This window comes from Elephas maximus, chromosome 1, assembly GCF_024166365.1.
Source record: "Elephas maximus indicus isolate mEleMax1 chromosome 1, mEleMax1 primary haplotype, whole genome shotgun sequence".
NCBI lineage: Eukaryota > Metazoa > Chordata > Mammalia > Proboscidea > Elephantidae > Elephas > Elephas maximus.
In genome coordinates this window covers 196,351,508-196,366,547 of record NC_064819.1, presented here as the reverse complement: position 1 = coordinate 196,366,547, position 15,040 = coordinate 196,351,508, and the positions used below count along the sequence as shown (strand labels likewise).

General features: G+C 35.6%; 1 protein-coding gene across 5 annotated transcripts in view; it reads left to right on the top strand.

The window, feature by feature from the left end:
* Nucleotides 1–15,040, top strand: part of PTPRK (protein tyrosine phosphatase receptor type K) — a 694,658-nt gene that overhangs the window by 537,796 nt on the left and 141,822 nt on the right. The window lies entirely within an intron of this gene.

The following is a 15,040-nucleotide window of genomic DNA, read 5'->3' as shown; positions in this document are numbered from 1 at the left end:
ATTTCTCTAACACCATCTAAATGATATTGATGAATACCTTTTCCAAGGTAAGTAAATGAATCCTTCAAAATACTTATCAAGATGAACTACCTTCTGTTTATTTCAGCTGCTAACTGTAAGGTCAGTGGTCCTAACACATCAGTCGCTCCCTGGAAGAAAGATGTCTCAGTCTTCTTCCATAAAGATTAAAATCCACTGCCTATAAGTTAATTCTAACTCATACAGATGCTGTAGGACAGAGTAGAACTGCCTCATAGAGTTTCCAAGGAGCAGCTGGTGGATTCGAACTGCTGACCTTTTGATTAGCAGCTGTAGCTCTTTACCACTGTGCTAGAAGGGCTCTTGGAAATGCTATGGGGCAGTTCTACTCTTTCCTATAGGGTCAGTATGAGTCAAAATTGATTCAACCGCAATGGGTTTAGATTATTTACTATCCTTAAAAAAAAAAAGTCATATTTATTCATCTAGCAATTAAGAAAAAACTGTTATCATTGTTTATCTTAAAACAGATCATAAATCTTCAGTTTTAATATGGGTTCAGATTTTCCAGGTATAAGTTAAGGATTTCATTATTCTTATCTCTGCCGATTTCCTAATTTACAAAAATGAGCTGAAGCAATTAATTCTTGCGAGTCGCCTGTATTAATTATATCTTAAGCAGGTTTTCTTGCAGTTCTGTAATTCTTTTTGTCACATTTTCACTGTGTTTACTATCTCAGCTTGATGCTTGTTGACATGCTGATTCATGTTTTAGTGCACTAGATAGATTTTATTCATCTAGAGGAATGAGTATAAAGAGGTCACGCCTTATAATCACACTGGCATTTCTTGTGTGTATAGGCCATATATCTCCTTTTAATTTAATCTCTGAAAAATGTACAGGGATTTCTGCAGCTAAGCTGTACAAATCGAAAAAATTTATAATCAAGGCTGTCTAATCTCTAAACTAATATAAAACTTCACAAATATTGATTACATGTGAAGGCTCTGCAAGCTGTTAATCATGCATGAAAGCATAGAATAAATGGTGGCTTCAAAAAGGAAATGAACAAATAATCATCAAACCTGCAGTCTTTGCCTGGTTTTTTTATTGTCCTGAAGCAAGCATGTTACTAGACACTGCATTTTATAAAATCGAAAGATGTGTTAAAGTGTATCAATAATTGTGATCACCTTTGGAACTTCCGTAACATTTATATTATAACTTAGTTTTCTCTTCTTCCTACAAATATGTGATCAAAAAAAAAAAAATTAGTCTATTTGATAAGTTTCCAGAGGAATAAAAGGACAGGACATTATTCGTTATGTATGGATATCATAAGCTTTGTAAGGAATGAAATGAGCAGTGTTCTTGTTAGGCGCTGTAGTGTCAGCTCTGACTCACAGCAATCCCACACACGACATACAAAAGACCTCCCGGTCCTGCACTGGTTGAGCCCATTGCTGCAGCCACTGTGTCAATAGATCTTATTGAGGGTCTTCTTCTTTTTCACTGACCCTCTACTTTACCAAGCATGATGTCCTTCTCCAGGGACTGGCCCCCCCATAACATGTCCAAAGTACATGAAACAAAGTCTTCACTTCTCTATCCTCAGGAACATTCTAACTGTACTTCTTGCAAGACAGATTTGTTCATTCTTCCGGCAGCTCGTAGTATATTCAATATTCTTCCCTGACATCACAGTACAAAGGCATCAGTTCTTCCTTGGTCTTCCTTATTCATTGTCTAGCTTTCCCATGTATATGAGGCAATTAAAAATACCATGGCTTGGCTCAGGCACACCTTAGTCCTCAAAGTGATATCCTTGCCTCTCAACACTTCAAAGAGGTCATTTGTAGCAGATTTTCCCAATGCAATACATCTTCTGACTTTTTGACTGCTGCTTCCCTGGGCATTGATTGTGGATCCAAGTAAAATGAAATCCATGACAGCATCAATATTTTCTGCTTTTATCATGATGTTGCTTCATGGTCCAGTTGTGGAAATTTTTCTTTTATGTTGAGGTATAATCCATACAGAAGGCTGTCTTTGATCTTCATCAGCAAGGGCTTCAAGTCTTCTTCACTTTCAGCAAGCAAGGTTCTATCATCTGCATGTCAAAGCTGGTTAATGAGTCTTCTTCCAGTCCTGATGCCAGTTCTTCATATAATCCAGCTTCTCAGATTTTATGCTCAGCATACAGGTTGAATAAGTACGATGAAAGGATAAAAACACTGATGCACGCCTTTTCTGATTTTAAACCACTCAATTTTCCCTTGTTCTATTCAAACAACTGCCTCTTGGTCTCTGTACAATTTGCCCATGATCACAATTAAGTGTTCTTAAATTCCCATTCTTTGCAATGTTTTCCATAATTTGTTATGATCCATACAATGGAATACCTTTGTGCACTCAATGAAACTACAAGTAAACATCTTTGTGATATTCTCTGCTTTCAGCCAAGATCCATCTGACATCAGTAATGATATCCTTCATTCCACTTCCTCTTCTGAATCCAGCTCAAATTTCTGGCCATTCCCTGTCAATGTACTGCTGCAATCACTTCTGACTTATCTTGTGCAATATTTTACTTGTGTGTGATAGTAATATTTTTTGGGAATTTCCACCTTCTATTGGATTGACATTCTTTGGAATGGGTACAAATATGGATCTCTCCAGTCAGTTGGCCAGGTAGCTGTCTTCCAGATTTCTTGGCACAGATAACTGAGCACCTCTAGCATTGCGTCCGTTTGTTGAAACATTTCAATTGTTGTTTCATCAATTTCCAGAGCCTTCTTTTTCAGCAATGTGACAATGCCTTCAATGTTGCTTGGACTTCTTACTTTAGTTCTATCAGTTCTTGATCATATGCTACCTCCCGATATGGTTGAATGTAAACCAATTCTTTTTGGTACAGCGACTTTGTGTATTCCTTATATCTTCTTTTGTTTCTTCCTTAGTCATTCAATATTTTGCCCATACAGTCCTTCACTCTTGCAACTCAAGGCTTGAATTTTTTCTTCAATTCTTTTAGCTTCAGAAATGCCGAACATGTTCTTCCCTTTTGGTTTTCTAACTCCAGATCTTTGCACATTTCATTATAATACTTTCTTTGTCTTCTTGAGCTGTCCTTTGAAATCTTCTGTTCATCTCTTTTACGTGATCTCCCTCTCACCCTATCTATGTTCAAGAGCAAGTTTCTTCTGACATCCATTTTGGTCTTTTCCTTCTTTCCTGTCTTTTTAATGACATATTGCTTTCTTCATGTATATTCTTGATGTCATCTCATGATTACCCTGGTCTTTGGTCATTAGTGTTCGATGCATCAAATCTGTTCTTGAGATGGTCTCTAAATTCAATTGTGACATACTGAAGGTTGTACTTTGTCTCTTGTGGACTTGTTTTAATTTTCTTCAGCTTCATTTTGAACTTGCATATGAACAATTGATGGTTTATTACTTAGTCTCCCGTGGCCTTTTTCTGAGTGATGATATGGAGCTTCTGTATTGTCTCTTTCTACAGATATAGTCAATTTGATTCCTGTGTATTCCATCTAGGGTGGTCTATGTGTATAGTTGCCGTTTATGTTGTTGAAAAAACGTATTTGCAGTGAATGAGTCCTTGGTCTTGCAAAATTCTTTCATTTGATCTTCGATATCATTTCTATCTCTAAGGCTATATTTTCCATCTACCGACCCTTCTTCATTTCCAGCTTTCACATTACTATCACCAATAATTATCAGTGTATCTTGATTGCATGCTTAATCGATTTCAGATTGCAGAAGTTGGAAAAAATTTTCAATTTCCTTATCTTTGGATTAGTGGTTGGTGGGTAAATTTAAATAATAGTCATATTAACTACTCTTCCTAGTAGATGTATGAATATTATTCTATCACTAACAGTGTTGTACTTCAGGATAGATCTTGAAATGTTCATTTTGACAACAAACGTGATGTTGTTCCTCTTCAATTTGTCATTCCCGACATAGTAGCCTATATGAATGTGTGATTCAACTGGCGATACCAGTCCATTTCAGGTCACTAATGCTTAGGATATCAATCTTTATGCATTCTATTTCTTTTTTGATGACTCCCAATTTTCCTAGATTCATACTTGGTACATTACATGTTCCAATTATTAATGAATGTTTGCAGCTATTTCTTCTCTTTTCGAGTCATGCCACATCCCCAAATGAATGTCCCAAAAGCTTGATTTGATCCACATCATTAAGGTTGAGTGTGCTTTGAGGAGGCATCTCCTCCCTACTCATATTTTGAGTATCTTCTAACCTTTAGGGGAGCCCTGATTGGTACAATGGTTAAGATCTTGGCAGCTAACCAAAGGTCGAAAGTTTGAATCCACCAGCCCCTCCTTGGAAACCCTACAGGGTAGCTCTGCCATGTCCATTAGGGTCACTATGAGTCAGAATCAAGCTGACAGCAATAGGTTTGGTTTTTTGCTTTTTTTTTTTTTCCTAACCTGAGGTGCTCATCTTCCATCACTATACCAGTGTTCCACTACTATTCATAAGGTTTTCACTAGCCTATTTTTTTTTAGAAGTATATCTACCTTCTTCATAGTCTTTCTTAATCTGGAAACTCTGCTGAAACCTGTCTACTAAGGGAGACCCTACTCGTATTTGAAATACCAGTGGTATAGCTTCCGTCATCACAGCGACACGCAAGTTACCACAGTACAACAAGCTGCAGATGAGTGGTGGAAATTAGCAGTACATACTTAGAATATCATAATATAATTCTTTGTTTTACTTTGATTTGGTCAGAGAGGTCCATTTCATAAGATAGCCTCACTTTAAATGGGCCCTTTAACATTTCATAAACTAATATGTTTTATAATAAATTTCCCTATTTTTAATTGGCTGACTTATTTAAGAACCATTGTAAGGTGTTTACAAGGGTGCTATGCAGTTGAGGAAAAGATATATCTACTTTTGTAGTTACACAGTGTTTGGTGGTTTGATTAATATATATGTAAATATGTTTTGTCTGTCAGTTCTATGCAATCAAAATTAAAGAAATTTAGATTGTATTACAGATTCGTTTTTATATATACCTGTTGCTGTCGGGTGCAGTTGAGTAGATCCCAACTCATAGCAACCCCAAGTGGCAGAGTAGTACTTCCCCATAGAATTTTCTTGGCTGTAAACTTTACCATAGTAGATTTCCAGTCTTTTTCTCCCAGAGCCACTGGGTACGTTTGAACCGCTAACCTTTCAGTTAATAGCTGAGTGCTTAACTGGTGTGCCATCGGAGCTCCTTTTATATACACCTACAAAATCATATCAACAAAGTAAAATAATTTAGTAAGTGTTGTGAAAGAGTGGGGTACTGGATAACTACTATCTCAATTATTATAATTTTGAATAAAATTTTGATGTATCTTATTCAGAATATTATTAATTAAGCTCTGTAGAAGCATAATAAAGAAATGAACCTACAAAAAGAGCTTATGGAAAATGAAGACAGAAAAACATTAATTTAAAATCATTTTATAAAGCATATGCTATACTATCACATTGCCTCGCATATACCGACCACTTAATAACTGTTTCCTTTTTTTTAATACTAAATAAGCTTGTAGTACTTCAGCACAACCCATTAATAAAATTAATAAAATTCTTAAAGTGCCATTCTGTAAAGAAATCACTGGCATAACACAAATATTAATGTACTTTACAAAATTAAGAGATTGGGAATAAAGGCTGTGTCAAGTGTTGAGCAAAAACTAACCACAAAATCTTAGTGGCATACGGCAAGCATGTATGACTTTCTCTTCCATAGCTGTTGTCTAAAGCCTCTGATGACCTTGGCTGGCTCACATACCTGCTGATGGACGGACTCTTTGCTGATTTAGGCTGACCTCAGCTGGGACAACTGGGGTGACTGAGATCTGCTCTACCTGTATCTCCTATTCTAGAAGTGATGGCAGAGGCATGAGAGCAGATAGAAACACACACGGCTTTTTGAGATATAGGCTTGGAACTAGAACACTGTCACTTTCACCTCATTCTGTGTACCAAAACAAGTCACAAGGCAAACCCAAAATCAAATCTTTGGTGTGAGGAATTGCAAAGGCACATGGCAAACTGTGGATACAAGGAAGGGTGAAGAAATGGAGCCCTAATTGCAACTATCACAGAGGACAGTTGGGTTCTTGGATTCTATTTTCATTAATTCTTGAGCTTAAAATATATCAAAACTCTTTGCTATATTGTTCGGAAAGTAAAATTTTCCAAACATATGCTATGAGCCAGTCACTGTACTTTGCATGCAAAATTTTTACTTTGTTTTTCAGAGTAACCTAAGAAGTATCTTCTTTTTAGGGATAAAGAAGGTATTACAAATCCCCTCTAGAGGTTTGTCATTTTTATATGCAGCTCCTCTGTAGTCCCCTTACCTTTACTCTGTATAATATGAAGCAGTGCTTTCCATATTAGTTTTGTTTTTTTGTTTTTACTCTACATTTTAGTGTGTGTAATTTACGCTGTTGCTTAACATTTTATGACAAAGCTTTTTTTGTACAGCAGGGGTAGATTATTCTCTTCCTGTTTCTTCTGTAAATTAAGAATATTGCTTTTACTTTTTTCTATTTTACGTTTCATCCAAACGTAGTTACCTATGGAGAATATTTTATTATTTTTTAATTAAAACAAAATAAATGGGATATGCAATATCAGAAATATATTTAAATGGATTCATTGATTGTAAATCCATGTTTCTTCCAACAAAATTTAATATTGTGAATAAAAATTTAGGTGAAAAAATTAAAGAGTCCCAAAGGTTTTAACTGCCCACACTTTGAAAACTAAGTTTTATGATAAGGCATTCAATAGTATTTTTCTACTATAAAAAGAGATCTCTTTGTCTTTTTTTTTTTTTTTTTTTCCATGTTACTTTGTTAGTATTATTCTCTAAAAATCAAACAATTTCTTTGGCATTATATTAGCAGGAGTCCAAATGTTAATTTTATTAGAATTTCCTTATGAACTTCAGTGAGACTCTTGAGAGTAGAGACATTGACTTATTTTCATTTAATTTGATGATATGCTTTGTATGGTTGTGATGACACTGGGTAAATATTACTCTGACTCTACAGGAGAGCTGAGTAAGCCATGCACCCCTGTCACTCCACATCCCCTAAGTCCAAGCATGTCACTTCAGCAACAAAGCCAGAAATGTGGCCAAAAGAGCTGACAGTTGTCTTGTGATTGTTCCTGAACCTGAGGCTCCCTCATGATACAGTACTAATTCAGTCATCTCACCAACTTATCATTAACTCAGTTTGACCCGTGGGACCAGAGATAAAACCTTTTTGGCAAGACTAATGCTGCTATACATTGAAAGATGTGCAGTGTAAAAGCTTGATTATCCTCAGTTTTTACCATGAGGAAAAGAATACAAAGCATCTAATGGGTAAAAGACATTGTCTTCCAGAGGACCTGAATTTTTTTTTTTTTGGCTTTGTTTTGTTTTGTTTTCCTTTCCAAAGGTGTGGCACTGTTTTCTTCCTTTTCATTTTTTTAAACTCACCTTTGTTCAGAAATTTTATCTCAGTTCATTTTTATTTCACGTTAACAAATACTTTCTCTGGCAGTCAGGAAAATTCACAGCCCTTCTATTTGTTCAGATAAATGGAATGGAAATTGTGCTTTGCAGTCAGCTTCGAGGATTTCTGATGAAAAGGCAGCCGGCAGCATGAAGCTCCTGTCATGCTTCAATGTTCTTAGTTTGTGTACATCTTTGACAAGATCTTCCTTTTTTTCTCTTGGCGTGAGCTTTGGGACATCTTCTGTTTTTCTCTGACTGACAGCTGGATAATAAATTTTATCATTAAAAGCTGATTCTAGAGAAATATGATCCCTGCCCTTGATTCTCTTGTAGCTGCTAAAGCTTTTGTTTTCACAACTCTTTCAGAGTAACTAGAGATTATCGCTACAAAAGGACATGGATATTGACTTGTTATGTCACATGTTGTGTGGCAAGTACCAAAAAAAGAAAAAGAATTGAACTCCCTTTTATCTGTTATCTAGAACCACTTATTAAATCATCTTGCTGTCCAGAGGTGACTGGAAGTCAACAGGTTCTATCTGTTCACGTTGCCTTTAATTAACCTTCAGAGGATTCTTAAGTAATCATTCATTTTATCCTATGGAATGGGTTTAAATGTTTGATACAAAAATTATTACAGGCAAAAATCCTTGAACTATTTAGAATTTAAGTGAGGGCAGTAATGCATTACTTCTTTGTTTATGTACTTATTATATAATACTGGCCATAGGTTTAATAGCAAACTTTTCTGCCATTCTTCTTTATTTCCTCTTGACTTCATGTAGCCTTTCTCACTGTAACACCTAGGAAGTCGGTAGACAATAAAAGGAAAAAGAGTATTAGAAAAGTTAGTAAACTTGCTGATCCGACATTTGGAAGGCAAAATTAAGAAAACTAGTAAAGCTGACGTTTCTCATTGCATGTGTTTGTTTTTTGCTTTTTTTTAATAGGTAAGTATTTTCTTAGGGTTTATTGTAAGTTAATGAACAGAGAACTTTATACCTATTTGGTTGTACATGTGTCCACAGAGCTCTTAATAAGACAAGTTGAAATTCATCAGCTAAAATGCAAAATGGGAAAAGGGCTAAATTTGCTTCCAATTCCAGTTCTTCCACTTGTTTCTTAATGTTATCTCTGCTCCCATTCTATTCTTCAAATTTATCAAGACATGTGAGACCTTAATCCTTCTTTGTTCTTGTGCTGGTGTTCTCAGTGTTTTTTTCATAGGTTTCATCCAGTCTAAATGCCCTTACTGATGGTTTAGGGAGAGTTGAAGGGATGTGTGTACTAAACACACAGATTTCAAAAATAAGTAGAACGATTTGAGGAAGTTTGACTTCATGGTTTTTCTTTCACTGTCTTAGCCAAGCTGTTCCTGAAGGTAGCACTATTGTCTATTTTCTCTAGGTTATATAGTTCAAAACGTCTGTAGAAAATAAAGAAATCGTGTTGTTAGAGTCTATCACATAAACACGTTCAGTCTCCTTAGCTGAATTCTTACCACTTTTTGTTCTGCAATCCTTTTGCCTCCTCCCTTTTGAGATCTTTTTTGAATATCTGTGTCTTCATTTCCACCAGTGTCAAAAAGCATTCTGAATGAATGTTCTAACCATAACTCCCTAGGGAATTCCTCTAATTGCTACCGCTAACAATTATTTCTCTTTCCCCAAACCCTCCCTTCATTCTCATGACCTAACCTCTTTCATTTTACTAAGAATAAAACCATTCTATTTTTCTTCTACACATAAAAATGAATTTGAGCTTTCAATTCTTGATGATCAGGCTCTGTGTTTTGGTTTACCTAACCCAGTTCATAGCATACAGCATGTATTCAACAAATTAATAATTAGGAACCAAATATATGGGTCATGGCACTGTTCTGAGCAAAAAAAAAATGTTTATTCAGTGACCTTGCTATGAGTCAGAATTGACTCGATGGCAATGGATTCAGTTTTTTGGTTTTGCAATAGACCAAGCCCAATTCTAGGAGCTGAGGCTACAAAGATGACTTTTGCTGACTTACTGGCTCTCTATTGAAATACCAGGTAGCCTCCCTTGGAACTCATTTTTTTCATCTATTAAATGGGATTGGGGGAAAGTTAGACTAAGAACTTTGGCTTCTGTAGGATAAATTTGTATCTTTATATGATTTGAACACCCTCCTTTCCTTCAAGCTTCCTCTCTCTCTTCTCTTTCTCTTCCTCTCTTTACTCCTCTCTCTTCTCCTCCCTGTGCCCTCTGTCTCTTCTTCTCCCTCTCTCTTATCTTCCCTCATGTTATTCCTCTTATTTTTGAAAGGAGAAGAGTGTTCCATAGGCTGATTAAGGTTGACTGGTGCTCCCATTTAGACCTCTTACCTTAGAAGGGAGGCCTCGCTGGCAATCTACTTCTGAAAAACCAGCCATTAAAAACCCTGTGGAGCACATTTCTACTATGACACACATAGGGGTCACCATGAGTGGGAGTCAAGTCAATGGCAACTGTTTGTTTTCTTTTTGTTTCCTTCAGAATGTTCTTCGAGTTATCTAAAACACAGATCAGTTCAATCGTTACTTTGCACGCTTTGCGTACTAAGTTAACTTGTGTAATTGATCTTTGTAGTCATAGTTTCTAGAATACATCCTGGCCAACCAAAAAAAGAAAGAAAAAAAAAAAACTCATTGCCATCTAGTCAATTCTGACTTATAGCTACCATATAGGACAGAGTAGCACTGCCCCTTAGGTTTTCCAAAGAGCAGCTGGTAGATTTGAACTGCAAACCTTTTGGTTAGCCACGATGCTCTTAACCATTGTGCCAATAGGACTTCACCTGGCTGAGAGAAAACACTAAATAAATGGCACTGAATTACAGGATCATTTTAATCCCAGATCTGTGTCTTCTCTGTTTATTTAAGACGACCAAATTTTCTTAGTCATTCAGTTTGGACACATTAGCTAGATTGTATCTACTTACATATCTTAAATTCAAATAGCCACCAAGCTTTTCAATTTTTCTTCCATGTCAGTAACATCCGTTCTGTTTTGCTGTCATCCTTCTTGCTTGGCCCCTTATTCTCCCTTTACTCATTGCAGTCTTGATTTCTTACCCACCAGTGTCTCCACCATACTTCAGTCCATCTTGACACAATCACCAGATTAATCTTTCCAAATCAACAGCTTGATTATGTTAATTTCTTATTCAGAAGCTCTTAGTGATACCTAAAAAAAAAAATATTAAATCAAGTTCAGACCCTTACCATGACATCCAAATTTTCCCAAACCATTTTTCCTGTATTACCTCCTACTAGATACCTGTTTGGAAACCCTAGTGGCATAGTGATTAAGAGCTGTGACTGCTAACCTAAAAGGTCAGCAGTTAAAATCCACCAGGCCCTCTTTGGAAACTCTATGGGGCAGTTCTACTCTGTCCAGTAGGGTAGCTAGGAGTCAGAATCAACTCGATGGCAGTGAGTTTTACGAGATACTTGTACAGCAGCCAGATGGGATTACATATTTTTTACAACTATGTTCTGCATTTTTATTCACCTTTTTTTCTTCTGTATTTGTATCATTTACCCAAACTATGCCTATAGATACCATCTTTATCCATTGAGACATGACACAAATGCCTCCTCTGTTTTCCAAGTAGAAGTTATTTCCGCTTCTTGGATTCTTATAGCATTTTATTCCATTCATATACTGCTTATGCTATCTTATACTATTTACTTTTTTTCTTAGTTTGTCATCTTTACTAATAGCAAGCTTCTTGAAGTCTAGCATTGTTTTATTTTCTTTATTACCCCCTGCAGTGTCTAGTATTGTAAACATTATATAATAGACAGTCTATTTTTGTTTCTTAGGTTGGATGATTTGGTCTAAGTCTTTTAATGTAATCCTTTGCTGTCAAAGGTCACTCCCTTGCCATGCTTCTAAGTTTCTACCAAAATCTTTCCCCACAATTTTTGCAATCTCTTCTGTCTTTCCCAATTGTCATTTTACCAGAACAGCTGAAAAAGTGAGAACTATTATATAAAACCACATTTATGAAATAAAACAAAACCCAAACCCTTTGTGGTTGAGTTGATTCCAACTTATGGTGACCCTATAAGGCAGAGTAGAACTACCCCTTAGACTTTCCAAGGAGCACCTGGTGAATTCGAACTGCCAACCTTTTGGTTAGCAGCTGTAGCTCTTAACCACTATGCTACCAGGGTTTCCATGTATGAAATACTCAAAAGAAATTTCGGAATGGAAAGTTGAAAAAGTGGGAAGGAGAAACATTTAGGAAATTCTAAAACACTTGGCTTTGGTCTCTGTTATTTTACTCTCGATATGATTATTCATGTTGTTTATTTATAAATATGATTTACTGTGATCCCACTATGTACTGTTCACAATGCTAGGTCATTTCTATAAGTTATTTAATACTTAAAACAGGCCTTACACCCAGCTCATATGTAACATAATGGGTTCCAAGCAATATCTTTCTGCCTCCAGTTATTCTGTGGCCATTCAAGTAATTATTCTGATTTAGAAATTTAAAAATTGTATTTATGTTTTTATACCCCAGAAATATAATGGAATAATAGTAAAGTGCAAGAAATAATGGATCATGGTGAGGAATTTAGGCAATTTTACTACTGAGTTCTTTGATGGAATTCCTTTCAGTGAATTTCATAGTAGTAGAGCAGTCTCAAGTCACTGCTATTTATAAAAACTGTATTATAAAAAGCCATCTGCATATATTTGTCAGCCCATATTAGACCTAATAGAATTTAGAGGTGCTGCATAGTAAAGTGCCTATTATATGTATATTCCTGAGAAGGTCCCACCTCAAAAAATCTGGAAAAAACTTTAAAGCACAAGCCAATTGAGAGGAAGTGTAATTAGACAACTCTCTCTGAGTTAATGGAGATGTCATAGAGCTCAAAACAATCAAGTTTGCCTTTAGAATTGTGTGTTTACTTTGTGTGTTTTTTTCAGAATATTGCCCTGAGGAGAAAGTAAAATTATATTTTAAGTCACTATTTTTGCAACAATGGGGCAGTTTGCAGCATTTGTTTATGCTACTGAGAAAACAATAGATTTTAAAGACCATGTTAAACTTGTAGAAAGATTCTTGGCCTCTTCAAAAACAGTTTCTTTCCACACCTCTTTGGCTATCTTTACTAGTTAATAAAGTATTGCTTGCTGTAATTTTGATGGTGGTTTATACATATAAGATAAATAAACTACTGTTCCCCAATTTTAAATAAGAGTTTTTAATTTAAGTCACTATGAGTACCAACATAAATAGCATTTGAGGACACCAAAACAGAGTGTTCATTCAAAGTGAACTCTATGTATTTTCTAACAAATAGTTAATAAATATATCTGTAGCCAATTCTGATGAATGTGATAATTGAGAATGTAGAGTTACTGTCTTTTTCACAGTGTGGGAACTATCTAGATATGCTTTTAAAATTGTATTAGAATGCAGAGTAAGTGCAAACTGAAGTGAGGAAAAATGAAAAGACTAGTGAAATAGATGACTTGGAAATAAGAGAAATTCATAAAGAGGGAAAATAGCACATTCAAAATGAGAGGTGTATAAAAACAAGCATATAAATGCTAGGCCTGAAAAAAACTAAATAGGGAAGTAAATATATATTGGTGTTTTCTGTCATTTCTTAATGGGAAATTTTCATTCATATGCTCTAGGTATTTTCTTGGAAATTCTTACTTATTCATTCTAAGTGGTTTTAGAGTAAAGTATGAACTTCCCTGAACATGGCCACTAAATTATATCTGGCTGCTACCTCACAGGCAGCAAACTCACAGTTTATCTGAGAATTTATAGGGTGACTCTAGCTATTACTTACTGCCTGGTCAGTTGGCTGACAGTGGTGCTGAAGACTGTTTTCAGTATTCTGACTGAACTGAACTACGAGTATCATCACCTCACTCTTGCCCCAGTGGGAAACATGTTAGCATAGGGCTACACAAATAAAGAGTTTTGTTTTTGTTTTAATGAAGAAAAAGGTACATCCTCCTTCCAGCCTACTGATAGCACATAAAGCAAAAGTGGTAGTAAAATAAGGACACTGGGTACTGTGAACACTCGAAAGATTGATAGACAACATTTTAAATCGAAGCATCAGGCTCTACTGAAGATTCATTGGGGTGTGTGTGTGTGTTATTTAATAGTTTTGAGGTTTTATGTTAAAGGTCCATAGTATGTATTTTGGGAAACCCTGGTAGCATAGTGGTTAAGAGCTACAGCTGCTAACCTAAAGGCTGGCAGTTCAAATGCACCAGGCACTCTTTGGAAACTTTATGGGGCAGTTCTACTCTGTCCTATAGGGTCGCTATGAGTTGGAATCGACTCGATGGCAAAGGGTTTGGTTTTATTTTTTAGTGTGTATTTCAGATCACACATTAAGTACATTGAACTGGAATCCCAATGTTGACTTGCCATCTGTGTACTGTGCTAGTTATTTTTACATAAGGGAGAATTTAATCTCAAAAAATGAAAATTTATTTAAACACCCACATTGGTCTTTTTTGTTTTACTATTTTCTTCTTTTTTTTTCCTAATGATTTTCATTTAGCAAGAACATGGACTATCCTTAGTGAGTTAAAAGGGTAGCATCAGCAAGACAATGACCTAGCCTTGCCTTTATTGTCTACATCAAATTAAAATATTAAGGTTATGCTAGGTGTTGGTTTCTTTGCTTTGTAGACATTGTCATAAACATGACTTTCACAGAGTAATTATTTTGATTAAGTTAAACGCTTAAAACTAGTCTTGCATAAGGAAAGAATACACTTGGGAAGCAGTGATGGATGGACTCCAATCTTTGGAGTGCCTAGTTCTGCCAGCATTTTCCAGTTGAGTGGAAATTCACCTCCCAGTTTGGTTTGGGTGACAGTGAATGGATTGCCAGACCTGTGTGTTGCCTAATAAAAGACAAAAAGAGATCAAGAAGGAAAGATGACAATGTGAATATCCCCATGTGCTCCTGAAATCTTTCTGATTTTTTTTTTGCTTTGATGAACAACATCATTACCTAAATAATAAATGTTAATTAATATCTGCATCATTTTTTGTAAATGGTAGTTGAGTACCACAATTAGAGTAATTAGTGTACAGCATAGCTTGGTGACATGACAAATCATAGTGCAGAACGTGTTGACTCTTATCCATTAGGATATATTAGCTAATTCACTTACTCAATAAGGTCAAAAGAAAATAAAGACAGGGAATTGGGCAGTAACAACAGCAATAGTATAGGCATTGTGGCCATGTTTTTAGGTTTTTATTTTTCCACCAAGTTCCTAAGTATTATGGATTGTTGACATATTACATTTTATTTCTCTTCCTATTGATCAGTCATAGTCCCTGATTGAATCCTTCAAGGATAATATCGTGAATAAAAAAAGAATATGAGAATAGCAACGAGGGTGCCCACATTCTCCTAGGTTTCCATATGTTATATCATGCTCACTTTTTTATTTTTTCAAGATTATTTC